Consider the following 13,653-nt stretch of genomic DNA (forward strand, 5'->3'; position numbering starts at 1 on the left):
TCTTTTTATGCATAAAAATCAAATTTAATAAGAATAACACTTTTGTAATAAAAAATTTCCTTTATGCATCTTTCTATGCATAAAAATCAAATTTAATAAGAATAACACTTTTGTAATAAAAAATTTCCTTTATGCATCTTTCTATACATAAAAATAAAATTTAATAAGAATAACATGTTTGTAATTAAAAAAATTCCTTTATGCATCTTTCTATGCATAAAAACCAAATTTAATAAGAATAACACTTTTGTAATGAAAAAAATTTCTTTATGCATCTTTCTATATGCATAAAAATCAAATTTAACAAGAATAACACTTTTGTAATTAAAAAAATTCCTTTATGCATCTTTCTATGCATAAAAATCAAATTTGATATGAATAACACTTTTGTTAAAAAAAATTTTCCTTTATGCATCTTTCTATGCATAGAAATCAAATTTAATATGAATAACACTTTTGTAATAAAAAAATTCCATTATGCATCTTTCTATGCATAGAAATCAAATTTAATAAGAATAACACTTTTGTAATAAAAAAATTTCCTTTATGCATCTTTCTTTGCACAAAATCAAATTTAATAATTAATATCAGTGACATCCATGCATTTTCATAGGTGAATATGTACATGGAGTAATTAGAATACTTTTTTTAGATGCAAAAAATGGTGGGAATTACTCTTTTGGAATAACATAAAAACAAACTTCCTTTTCCACAAAATTCTAGAAAATTTTATCATAACCTCCTTTGTAGTATGGTTGACCATTTCTCATTTTTATCATTCTTAATTTAACTTAAATTAACCCAAATTAGATTTATAGAACTCTAATCTATACAATTTTCTAAATTCAAGAGAGTAAACAATAAGAAGAGTTTAATTAATCCCTTAGTTAATCTTTCTAGGATTGAGAAAGGTTGGAATGTAAAGAGGAGAAGGGGGTGGCCTATTTATCAAAGGCATAGCATTTGAATTTAATTCAACATTTGCAAAACATAAAAAATTAAGAAAACCATAGATTTTTCATTAAACAAGTAAGAAAATTAGCTTACATGGAGCTTGTAAGCTCTCCTTTGGCTTGAGGGATTGAGGGTTCTACTCTTGTTTGAAGCAAGAGTGGCCACCAATTCACTTTGGAGAGGATTAGGCCAAAAACAATTGAATTATTAAAAAATTCAATGTAGATGGCTCAAGGCAAGAGTAGAGTAACAGTGCATAAACACTATTAAGCTTTTACAAAGGGGGAGGCTTCTATTTATAGAAAAAAGTGAGCCTCTAACCAAGCAAAGTGATTCTAGAATTTTCCAAATTAGTTTGTAAAAGCTTAATATTGCATAAACACTATTAAGCTTTTACAAAGGGGGAGGCTTCTATTTATAGAAAAAAGTGAGCCTCTAACCAAGCAAAGTGATTCTAGAATTTTCCAGATCAGTTTGGTCAATTTTTGACCATTTTTGGGTCAATTCAGCTTACTTTTTGGATCTAGTTTTGAAATAGGAGAGAGGAGAGATAAAAATGTCTCATTTTATTGATTAAGAATTGGGGGTAATGATGAGAAAAAGGTGCCTACTTCATGAGGGGAGATCCCCACACTAAGGTGTCAAAATTCAGTTTTTTAATTATTTTCTTTGGTCCTTAGTCCACTCTTTATCTTATGTGAGCATTTACTCATTTTGGGGGGGGGGGGTTCTTTTATTCTTCAATTTATCTCCTCCCTACATTTGGATTAATCTTATTGATTGGTCCATAGGAACCTTAATTGGACCGTAATCTAAAAATTTCTGAAAATCTCGACTCTAAGCTAAGGTCCTTTATACCTATTTTCAATTAATTCCAATTGTACATTGGAAAGTTCTTTTTGAATTTCTGTTTTAGGGGAAACCATTTTAGACACTAGGAGGATTTTTATATCCAAAAATATCTCAATTTTGAATTACCTCCCTCTAGATATTTTCTCTCTCCAGGCCAAAACAGGGTAAAAGAGGATCTTTCTTTTATTTCAGAGAGGGGAATAATTATAAGATCACAAGGGGAGGTTCTTATACCTGCACACCTCAAAAGCTGGAGGGACGAATCTTACATCCTACCCCACTTAAAAAACGTGAGATGTCCTCATCTCTCGCAAATTAGAGGGGACAACTCTTTCCCTTAAGATCCAACTAATTATGGGATTCCTTATAGTCTAGTGAACCCAAATTAGGGGACAACTGATTCCCTTAAGATCCAATTGATTCTGGGGTTCCTTATAGTCTAGTGAACCCAACAGAATCCTGGGATAAATATCTCTTATATAGAACTCATCATCAGATAACGATTCATTAAGATCATATCATTCAGATCCTTAACACAATAATGGTCCATTAGACCAAAATTTCCATCTAAACATTCTTCCATGGGAATTTCAATTATACAGGTTTTTAATTTGTCAACCCTTAACTTGATCCATTGGGTCAAGTGTTAACAGTAGCAATCTGTCAGCACAATCCACTAATCTCATAGTGATTTGCTGAAGTCATTATCGTCATTCCAGTTATGAACATCATCACAAGGACTCGTCCCATTCATCCTCAATGTGGTTTTGCTCAGCTTATCGCTTTTCAACCAAAATTTAGAAATCATCATTTTTCAATTAGAATCCAATTCAACTCATCAGTTCTTCTCAACCAAAATTTTAAAATCATATCACCCACATTCGAATTCATTATCTGGATAGCATTTTTGCTTATAATTTCAAGGTCTTACATTTACTCGTATATACTGCCAGTAAAGAGCTGCAGTTATACCCTCGGTATATACGGGTAGATGGTCCTTGGAAATTTAAGGTAAATATCATCATGTCTAGGCCTCAAGCAAGTCAAGGATTACATACAATTGTAGTACTTCCATATGAAGACCCAACTACCTATTTATGAATCTTCATGCTGAATATCAATTTGTATGAATTTCAAACACGGATGTAGAGTCATTGCTAAAGGCAAGAAAGAAGGCAGGTTGTTTAAGCTGGATGCTGGGATTCCTGAGTTAAAATCAGCCATGTTCTCTAAAAGTAGAAATGTGGTACAGGACATTGATATTATGTGGCATAAGAGGATTGGACATGTCAATATACAAAGGTTAAAGAACATGCAGGCAGCAAGAGGCATTGTTAGTGGGCTGCCTAGATTCAAGTATGATGGGAATATGCATGTTTGTGAAGCTTGTTAGTTTGGAAAGCAGGCAAGGTTACGGTTTCCTAGAGAAGGCAACATGAGTAGCAGGCCACTTGAGATAGTACATAGCGATGTATGGGGCCCTACACAAAACCCATCCATCAAAGGCAGTTTATATTATGTGACATTCATTGATGATTTCAACAAAATGACATGGATATACTTTCTCAGAGAGAAGAGTGAAGTGTTGGAAAAGTTTATGGATTTCAAAGTTTTTGCAGAGAAGCAATATGGTTCTTAGATTAAATGTTTGAGGACAGATGGAGGTGGTGAATACACCTCAAATGCTTTTGAGCATTTCTTGAGAAAGCATGGAATAAGAAGGCAATTGACTTGCAGGTATACACCTCAGCAAAATGGTGTGGCGGCTGAGAGAAAGAATAGAGTCATTTGTGAAGTGGCCAGGGCAATGCTCAATGAAAAGAGCATGCCAGATTATTATTAGACAGAAGCATGTGCTACTGCAGTGTATATAATTAATAAGACACCTACAGAGCAGCCATTCATGGAAGTACGCCAGAGATGCGGCTTACAGGTTTTAGGCCAGACATTGGACACCTCAAAGTATTTGGATGCATAGCTTATGTACATGTGCCTGACGAGAGAAGGAGGAAGTTGGATCCTAAGGCAGAAAAGTGTGTGTTTGTTGGATATGCACAGGATCGTAAGGCATACAAATGTTTATGTGCCACCACATGCTAGAGTGACAGGTGTTCAGAGTGATCCGCATGCATTGCAGAGATCCCAAAGGGTCAGATATCCAGTTGACAGGTTGACATACCGTGATTTTGCTAATGCATTATGCATATATGACTTCTTTGGTGAAGCATGTGGAACCTACATGCTATACAGAAGCTATTGGAAAGCATGTATGGGAGAAAGCAATGGATGTTGAGATGGACGCATTGGTTCATAATGATACATGGGATTTGGTTGCATTACCAAAGGACAAAAATGTCATTGGTTGTAAATGGGTTTACAAAGTGAAATGCAAGTTTGATGGTTCCATTGAGCGACATAAAGCAAGATTGGTAGCTAAGGGTTATGCACAAGGTTTGGACTATGATGAAACATTTAGTCCAGTGGCAAAGATGGGAACAGTGAGAGCAGTCATTTGCTATGGCTGCAGAGCAGCAAATGGTTGGGAAATGCATCAAATGGATGTCAAAAATGCATTTCTAAATGGTGATCTACAAGAAGAAGTGTATATGGCACAGCCAAAAGGGTATGTACACCCAAAGTATCCCACTCATGTATGCAAATTGAAAAAGGCATTATATGGTTTGAAGCAAACACCTCGTGCTTGGAGTGATAAGATGAGTAGATATCTTATCTCCCTTGGTTTTTAGGTTTCTACAGCAGATTCTTCACTCTATGTGAAGAAAACAGATCATGGGATTGTTTTACTTGTCATCTATGTGGATGACTTGATTATCACAGGTGATCATGGTGCAGATGTGATGCATGTCAAGAAAGCTTTGAGTGGGCAGTTTGACATGAAAGACTTGGGTGAGTTGAGATACTTTCTTGGAATTGAAGTGATCAAAGACCATGCAGGTACATGGTTAGTGCAAGGCCAATATGCATTGGATATGTTGGCAAAATATGGCATGACAGGGTGTAAGCCTATGAGTACACCCCTTTGGAGCAAAATGTGAAGTTGCGGGCTGATTTTGGTGAGGAGTTGGATGATCCATCTATGTACAGAAAGATGGTTGGTAGTCTCATTTACATGACTATCACACGCCCAAATTAGAGTTATGATATGGGGCTAGTAAGCCCAACCTACAGTTGCTTTATCCAGTACAGAGGCTGAATACAGAGGTGCAGCCATTGCTACTTGTGAAGGAATATGGTTAAAGAGTCTCTTGGCAGATTTGGGTGACCCTATTGATGGCAAAGTTGTCATTCATTGTGACAACATGAGCAGCATACAGTTGGCAAAGAATCCAGTGTTTCATGCGCGGACCAAACACATAGAGGTCCATTATCACTTTGTCAGAGAGAAGGTGCTGGATGGTACAGTTGATCTACAAGACTGACGAGCAGGTGTGTGGCAGACATCTTTACAAAGCCACTTAGCAGGGAAAAGTTTGAGTACTCCCGTACTATGTTGGGAGTACATGTTGGGAGTACATGGGATGAGCTTGAGGTGGAGTGTTGAGAGCTTTGATAGCCCAAGCTCATCTACATCTTCATCTATGGCAGTACATCATGAGCTTGAGAGGGGCTGTTGAGATTCAAGCTCGATGTCAGTGTGTGCCAGCTATGCTATGTGCTGGCATGTTAGGTAGGAACATGTGTGACATAAATGACCGCGTCTAGCTGGTCATAGTGTGTGTACATTAGCTAGGGTTAGATGTGTGTACATTAGCTAGGGTTAGATGTGTGTGGACACAACTCATAGTGTGTTGTGTGTATTATGGATTATGGCTTTATGCATTGTGTGAGAAGGGAGATGGCTTCCCTCTATGGTTAAGGTTTGTAATATACATTAGGGTTTACTCGTGTGTGTGTGTCTCCTCTCCCTCTACCTATTTTTCAACAATTCTGTTATGGTACAATAGATGAAATAAATCCCGGATAAAATTGTTCTATGGAAAAGAATCAACGATTGTGCCTCTCAATGAGGAAAAAAGTGTTGGTCTCTATGATTCAAGTGTAATCTTTTCCTTGATCTGATTATGGGACTTACGGGTTCGGTCAGATCAGTTCAGTTAGTTAAGACTTTAGACTACATTAGAGTAAAAATATCTTAGAGGAATCACCCGTGCTTTCCGGGCAAGGGAAGTTTTTTCGAGTTCAGTTAGTTAAGGCTTTAGACTACGTTAGAGTAAAAATATCTTGGAGGAATTCGTTGCGCGGTGGGGACAGGGATCTTTCAGCTGGTATCAGAGCAAATTGGCTACTGTGGATCAACCAAGAAGCCAAAAATGTCAAAAAATTATGAAGTAGCAGTAAAAGGTTGTAATTGTGTGATAAAATTCATACAAAATGTTATTCAGACTGAAATTCATAAATTGGTAATTGGGTCTTCAGATGTACAGCAATTATATGAAATCCCTGACTTGCTTGAGGCCTAGACATGATGGTATTTACCTTATAGTTCCAAGGACCATGAGACTACCCGTATATACCGAGGATATAACTGTAGCTCTTTACTGACAGTATATACGAGTAAATCTAAGATCTTGAAATTATAAGCAAAAATGCTATCCAGATGATGAATTCGAATGTGGTTGATATGATTTTAAAATTCTGGTTGAGAACTGATGAGTTGATTTGGATTTTGATTAAAAAATGATGATTCCTGAATTTTGGTTGAAAAGCAATAAGCTGAGCAAAACCACAATGAGGATGAATGGGATGAGTCCCTGTGATGATGTTCGTAACTGGAATGACGATAATGACTTCAACAAATCACTATGAGATTAGTGGACTTGGTCCCTCATCCACCGTACCGGAAGCTCACCATTTAAATCGAACCGAGGCTGTCAAGACCTCGGCCCACCTTCCTACGCGAGACGTCCTCCATTGACTCTCCGTCACCTGTTGCAACTTTATCACTTAGGTCTCCATGACCTCATTCACAAGACGATCAAAATGGTTCCCTAGCATTCTTGACATAAAACAGTCATTTAAAAAACAGGTCATAAATACAGTTTCTATAACAAACTCTCGTCTTTCCACATTGTTTCACATCAATCTACATTTCTTAATCCACGTCCAATCATATGTATTCCCATAGTCCTTCATCCATTCTCATCCAATCACATCATATTCCATCTCCTCACATCTATCCACATTTATCCTATCACATCTCATCCATTTGCATCTACCCATGTCCACATCTCATCCATTTGCATCTACCCATGTCCACATCTCATAACATTACATTCATTCACATCTCATCCATTCATATCTACCTCGATCCACATCACATCACATCAGATATATTTCACATCACATCTCATCCATTCACATCTACCCCGATTCACATCACATCCATTTCACATCACATCTCATCCATTCACATCTATCCCGATTCATATCACATCGATTTCACATCACATCTCATCCATTCACATCTATCTGGATTCACATCACATCCATTCACATCTATCTGGATTCACATCACATCCATTTCACATTACATCTCATCCATTCACATCTATCCCCATTCACATTCATCACATCACATCCATTCATATCTATCCCCATTCACATTCATCACATCACATCCATTCATATCCATCATATTCATTCTCATCACCATCATATCCATCATATTCATTCTCATCACCATCTGATTACATACATTCTATCTACATTACATCACATCCACATCTATCCACATCATATCTCATTCGTACGCATCCCATCTCATTCATCCACATCCATCCAGTCGTTCACATGCACGATTATTCACATCCATCCATTCATTCACATTCACATCTATCACATTCACATCCACATCCCTTTACATCACATCATACCCACATCCCTTTACATCACATCACATCCACATCACATCCACATCCCCTTTACATCACATCACGTCCATTCACATCCACATCCCCTTTACATCACTTCACATCTCATTCCACATCTACATCCACATCCATTTACATTACATCACATCTTATCGCATCCACATCCACATCCATTTACATCACATCACATCTTATAATATAACCTCACATCTCATTCTCATCTCATTGTTCACATCCACATTCATTTACATCACATTCTTTCACATACACATACACATCCATTTACTTTACATCTCATCCTTTCACATAACCTCACATCTCATTCTCATCTCATCATTCACATCCACATCCATTTACTTCACATCTCATCCACATTGATTTTCATCACACCACATCCTATCACATCCCATTCACATCTTATCACATCCATTCACATCCTATCACATCCCATTCCCATTTAGTAGCTTTTTCTACTTCGATACCCGATGATGGGACTTTTTCTAAATTTTTGCCAATTACTTGGCCTAGTTAAAGGTTCTTTTTCTCGAGATGGCTATTTTCATATTCTTTATCAAATTCTCAAGTGAAATATGTTCAATATTTATCTTTTGAATAAAAGAATTCATGGGATTTACAAAAATTAGTTCTACCCATATTTCTAACTAATGCTCTAAATTCCACTTTTGATATAAAATGAATTATACTAAGAATTCCTCTTTTTCCATTTAATTTTGTGGATCTCAAATATCATGGGAATTCCTCTTTTGGCATTTAATTATTTACATTTCAATTTTAATGGTAATTCCTCTTTTATAAAATAAATTTATCTAAAATTCCTCTTTTCTTTAATAAAAATATCCATTAATTCAATATGCGTCATAGGAATGACCACTGCTTTGGGGAGAGAGAGATATACATAAAAAACATCCTAAATTAAGCATAAAGATAAACTTTTCTTAATTATTCATTACAATTCTTAAGAAAAGCTTGATTTGTATTATAAACACTTAAGTAGATACTTCTCAAGCTTGAGAGGGGTTGAGAAGTGAAAACATTGAGAATAGTAGAGAAAAATCATAAACTTATACTTTACCTCTTGTTTTGCTTGCTTCTCTATCTTAGAAGAAGCCCCCAACCAATCAATTGGTTAGTGTGTTGAGAGGAAAGCTCCAAGGAAGGTTGAAGAGAGAGAGAAGCTCCAATCTCTCCAAAATGTAGAGGATTTTTAAAGGATAATAGAAAATATCATTATTTTTAATGTAATACTAGCATGGTATAGTTCACACATTTTTTTACAAAAGACTAAGGATCTATTTATAGGTGAGAGAGGCCTCTAACCAAGTCCAACTGGGTTCTAGAAATTTTCAGGTTTAGTTTGGCTGAATTTGAACAAGATTTGGACCTAGTTTGGCTCCCTTTTGATTTGGTTTGATCCAGGAGAGAGGAGAGATAAAAATATCACAATTTTATTGAATTAAAAACTCCACCACATGTGTGAAATAGGCACCTCCTTGAAGTCTCCCTCCCTCCTTACCAAGGTGTAAAAATGCATCATTATACTAAAATATCTCATTTGTTTTAGTAATATCTCATAGTTTTTAACTAATAAACCTTGTATGCAGTCAACTCTTCATCTTATGTGGGCATTTACTCATTTTTGGGTATTTTCTTTTATTCATTGGATTTATCTCCTCCCCACACTTGGATTAATCCTATTGACCCATAGGAACCTTAATTGGACCATAATCCAAAAATTTCTAAAAATCTTGACCCTTAGGCTAAGGTCCTTTATACATATTTTCAATTAATTCCAAATGTACATTGGAAAGTTCTTTTTGAATTTCTCTTTCAAGGAAAACCATTTTAGACACTTGGAGGATTTTTATATCAAAAAATATCTCAATTTTGGATTACCTCTCTCTAGACATTTTCTATCTCCAAGCCAAAACAGGGTAAAAAAAGATCTTTCTTTTATTTCAGAGAGGGGAAATAATTACAAGAACAGAAGGGGAGGTTCTTACACCTTTACACCTCAAAAGCTGGAGGGAGGAATCTTACACAGATTGAGTCATGTGGCACAACTGCACAACATCAAACAAAAGGAAATGGGGTCGATGCGAGACTGTGTGTCTCGGCTAAAGCATTTAAATTCAAGGTGCAAACTAAATAAAAGGATAACTGATGATGAGTTATTGCCTTGCTTCCAGAGAGGAGTTAGAGACCACAAGATAAATGATTATCTGGTATTAGACCGTGAGACCGGCTACTCTAGATGCATGTTGTAAATTGGCAATTCAATATGAAGAAAATGTGCCAAAATTACCACAATCGGAAGATGTCAGGATATCTTCGGCAGACAGCAATGACTTCGGGTGTTTTAAGTCACCAAGAGATTGGAACTCGAAACAAGAAAGTCAAAAACATGACTATGGATGAACTCAGTAATGCAATACTGGACAAATTAAAGATAAAGGATGGAAGAGAAACATTTGGGCATGGGGCATACCCATCTTTACCCCCGTAGTGGTGCTCTATGTGCAGATTGAATCACACTACCACTGAATGCCCAGTTAAGAGCAATGCCACTACTTTATTGTGCACACCGTGTTAGGGAAATGTAAGATTCCTCCCCAGCCTCTCAAGATGTCCTGCATCTTTCCCTGTAATCAAATCCCTCTTCAGAAATATAAAAGATCTTGTTTCTACCTGTTTTAGCCTAGAGAGAGAAAATATTCTAGAGAGAGAATATTTAGATTTTGAATATTTTTAGACAAAAAATATCTCTTCTTATTAAAATAAGTTTCCTTGAAACAGAAGTTCAAAAAGATTTTCAGAAGGTGCATTAGAAATTAAGTATAATCTGTTCAAGAAGCAGCATCCTGGGGGTGAAGATTTTTTCGAAAATTTAAATTAAGGTTCCTATGGACCAATAAGATTCATCCAAATGTAGGGAGGAGATAAATGAAGAAATAAAAGAAAAATCCCCCAAAAATGAGTAAATACTCACATAAGATGAAGAGTTGACTAAGGACAAGGCTAATAGTTAAAAAGGGACTATTACAGGACTGGGATTTTATTAGTAAAAAAATTGGGATTTTATAGTAAAAAAATGAAATTTCAACACCTCGGGGAGGGGTAGAAGTAATGATGCATTTTTGACACCTCTGCATGGGGATTTTTTCCTCATGAATGAGGCGCCTACTTCACATGTGCAATTGAGTTTTAAATCTTTAAAAATTGAGATATTTTATCTCTCCTAACTCAAGTCTAGTTCCAAAAAGTTAGCTCAAATGACCTAAAAATGGTCAAAAATTGACCAAACTGAATTGAAAAATTCTAGAATCAGTTTGTTTGGTTAGGAGCTCACTTTTTTCTATAAATAGAAGCCTTCCCCTTTGTTGAAACTCAATAGTGTTTTATGCAGTGTTACTCTACTCCTCCCAAGCCAAGAACTGTGAATTAATTCATAATTCACTAGTTTTTGACATTTTCCTCTTCCAAAGAATGGTGGCCACTCTTGTTACAAACAAGAGTTGAACCCTCAAACCATCAAGCCAAAGGAAAGCTCTCAAAGTCATTAGTAAGTTGGTGATTCTTCTTTTTTTTACACTTATTTTATGGTTTTTATGGTTTTAAATGGTTTTTATGCTTTATGTCTTCTCTAAAATTGCAAATAATTTTATGCCTCATTACAAAAAGGCATTCCCCTCTCTTCTCTAGTAAAACCAACCATTCTCTATCCTAGGTGAATGGTTAATGATTAAAGTCAAGTTTTTTATAATGTTATCTTAATTAAGTAGAAAAATATTTAATTTAGAATAATTTCAATACTCTTGGTGCACTTTTAAAGACTAAAAATTTGAAAAATGGTAAGCCATACAAAGGAAGTTATGGTGAAATTTTTAGAATTTAGTGAAATAAAATTCATCTTTTATTATTCTAAAAGAGTAATCCTTATGGTTTCTATATTCTAAAGTATCATTTTCATGCATAGAAGATGCATTTTGATTATTTTTATAAAAGATAATTTTTTTTATTATAAAAGTGTTACTTTTATCATAATTGATTTTCATGCATAGAAGTATGCATAAAAGATAATTTTTTTATTATAAAAGTGTTACTTTTATCATAATTGATTTTCATGCATAGAAGTATGCATAAAATATAATTTTTTTATGATAAAAGTGTTACTTTTATCATATTTGATTTTCATGCATAGAAGTATGCATAAAAGATAATTTTTTTATTATAAAAGTGTTACTTTTATCATATTTGATTTTCATGCATAGAAGTATGCATAAAAGATAATTTTTTATTATAAAAGTGTTACTTTTATCATAATTGATTTTCATACATAGAAGTATGCATAAAAGATAATTTTTTTATTATAAAAGTGTTACTTTTATCATAATTGATTTTCATGCATAGAAGTATGCATAAAAGATAAATTTTTTATTATAAAAGTGTTACTTTTATCATAATTGATTTTCATGCATTGAAGTATGTATAAAAGATAATTTTTTTAATTATAAAAGTGTTACTTTTATCATATTTTATTTTCATGCATAGAAGTATGCATAAAAGATATTTTTTTTAATAAAAGTGTTACTTTTATTATATTTGATTTTCATGCATAGAAGTATGCATAAAAGATAATTTTTTTATTATAAAAGTGTTACTTTTATCATAATTGATTTTCATGCATAGAAGTATGCATAAAAGATAATTTTTTATTTATAAAAGTGTTACTTTGATCATATTTGATTTTCAAGCATAGAAGTATGCATAAAAGATATTTTTTTAATTATAAAAGTGTTACTTTTATCATAATTGATTTTCATGCATAAAAGTGTGCATAAAAGATAAATTTTTATTATAAAAGTGTTACTTTTATCATAATTGATTTTCATGCATAAAACTGTGCATAAAAGATAAATTTTTATTATAAAAGTGTTACTTTTATCATATTTGATTTTCATGCATAGAAGTATGCATAAAAGATAATTTTTATTATTATAAAAGTGTTACTTTTATCATAATTGATTTTCATGCATAGAAGTATGCATAAAAGATAATTTTTTAATTATAAAAGTGTTCCTTTTATCATATTTGATTTTCATGCATAGAAGTATGCATAAAAGATATTTTTTTATTATAAAAGTGTTACTTTTATCATAATTGATTTTCATGCATAAAAGTATGCATAAAAGATAAATTTTTATTATAAAAGTGTTACTTTTATCATAATTGATTTTCATGCATAAAAGTATGCATAAAAGATAAATTTTTATTATAAAAGTGTTACTTTTATCATATTTGATTTTCATGCATAGAAGTATGCATAAAAGATAAATTTTTTTATTATAAAAGTGTTACTTTTATCATAAATGATTTTTATGCATAAACATATGCATAAAAGATATTTTTATATTAAAAGTGTGATTTTCATCATAAATGGTTTTTATGCATAAATGGGTGCATAAAAGGATATTTTTTTAATGATGATAAAAGTGTGATTATCATCAGAATCAGATTTTATGCATAATTAGATGCATATTGAATCTTTATAAATAAATAAGGGTTCTCCTTAATCCCCTATTTACTTTTTGCAAAAATTGAAAAAATGAACAAGTAGATAATCTGTGAAAAGAAATGCTATTGTTTCATATTCACTAAGATGGTAATGATAAAACTATCGAAGTCGGAGATCGAGGTAAATGATTATTCCTCAAGAAATCCATGTTTTTGAAATCTGTAAACAAATATTCGTCGAAAGAAATTCAGAAAAAGAGAAATTGAAATAGTACCTTTCGAGAAAGATAATTTTAGGAAGAACCTTTCCAGACCTAAACTCTGATTCAGACTATTGAGCAAGACCTAGTTCCTTTGTCAGTTTCAATCAATGACGATGTGCCGAGTTCAGGGAAAATGTACTCAAATCACCCACCGAATAATC

This window comes from Cibotium barometz, chromosome 39, assembly GCF_041138505.1.
Source record: "Cibotium barometz isolate CiBa-2024 chromosome 39, ASM4113850v1, whole genome shotgun sequence".
NCBI lineage: Eukaryota > Viridiplantae > Streptophyta > Polypodiopsida > Cyatheales > Cibotiaceae > Cibotium > Cibotium barometz.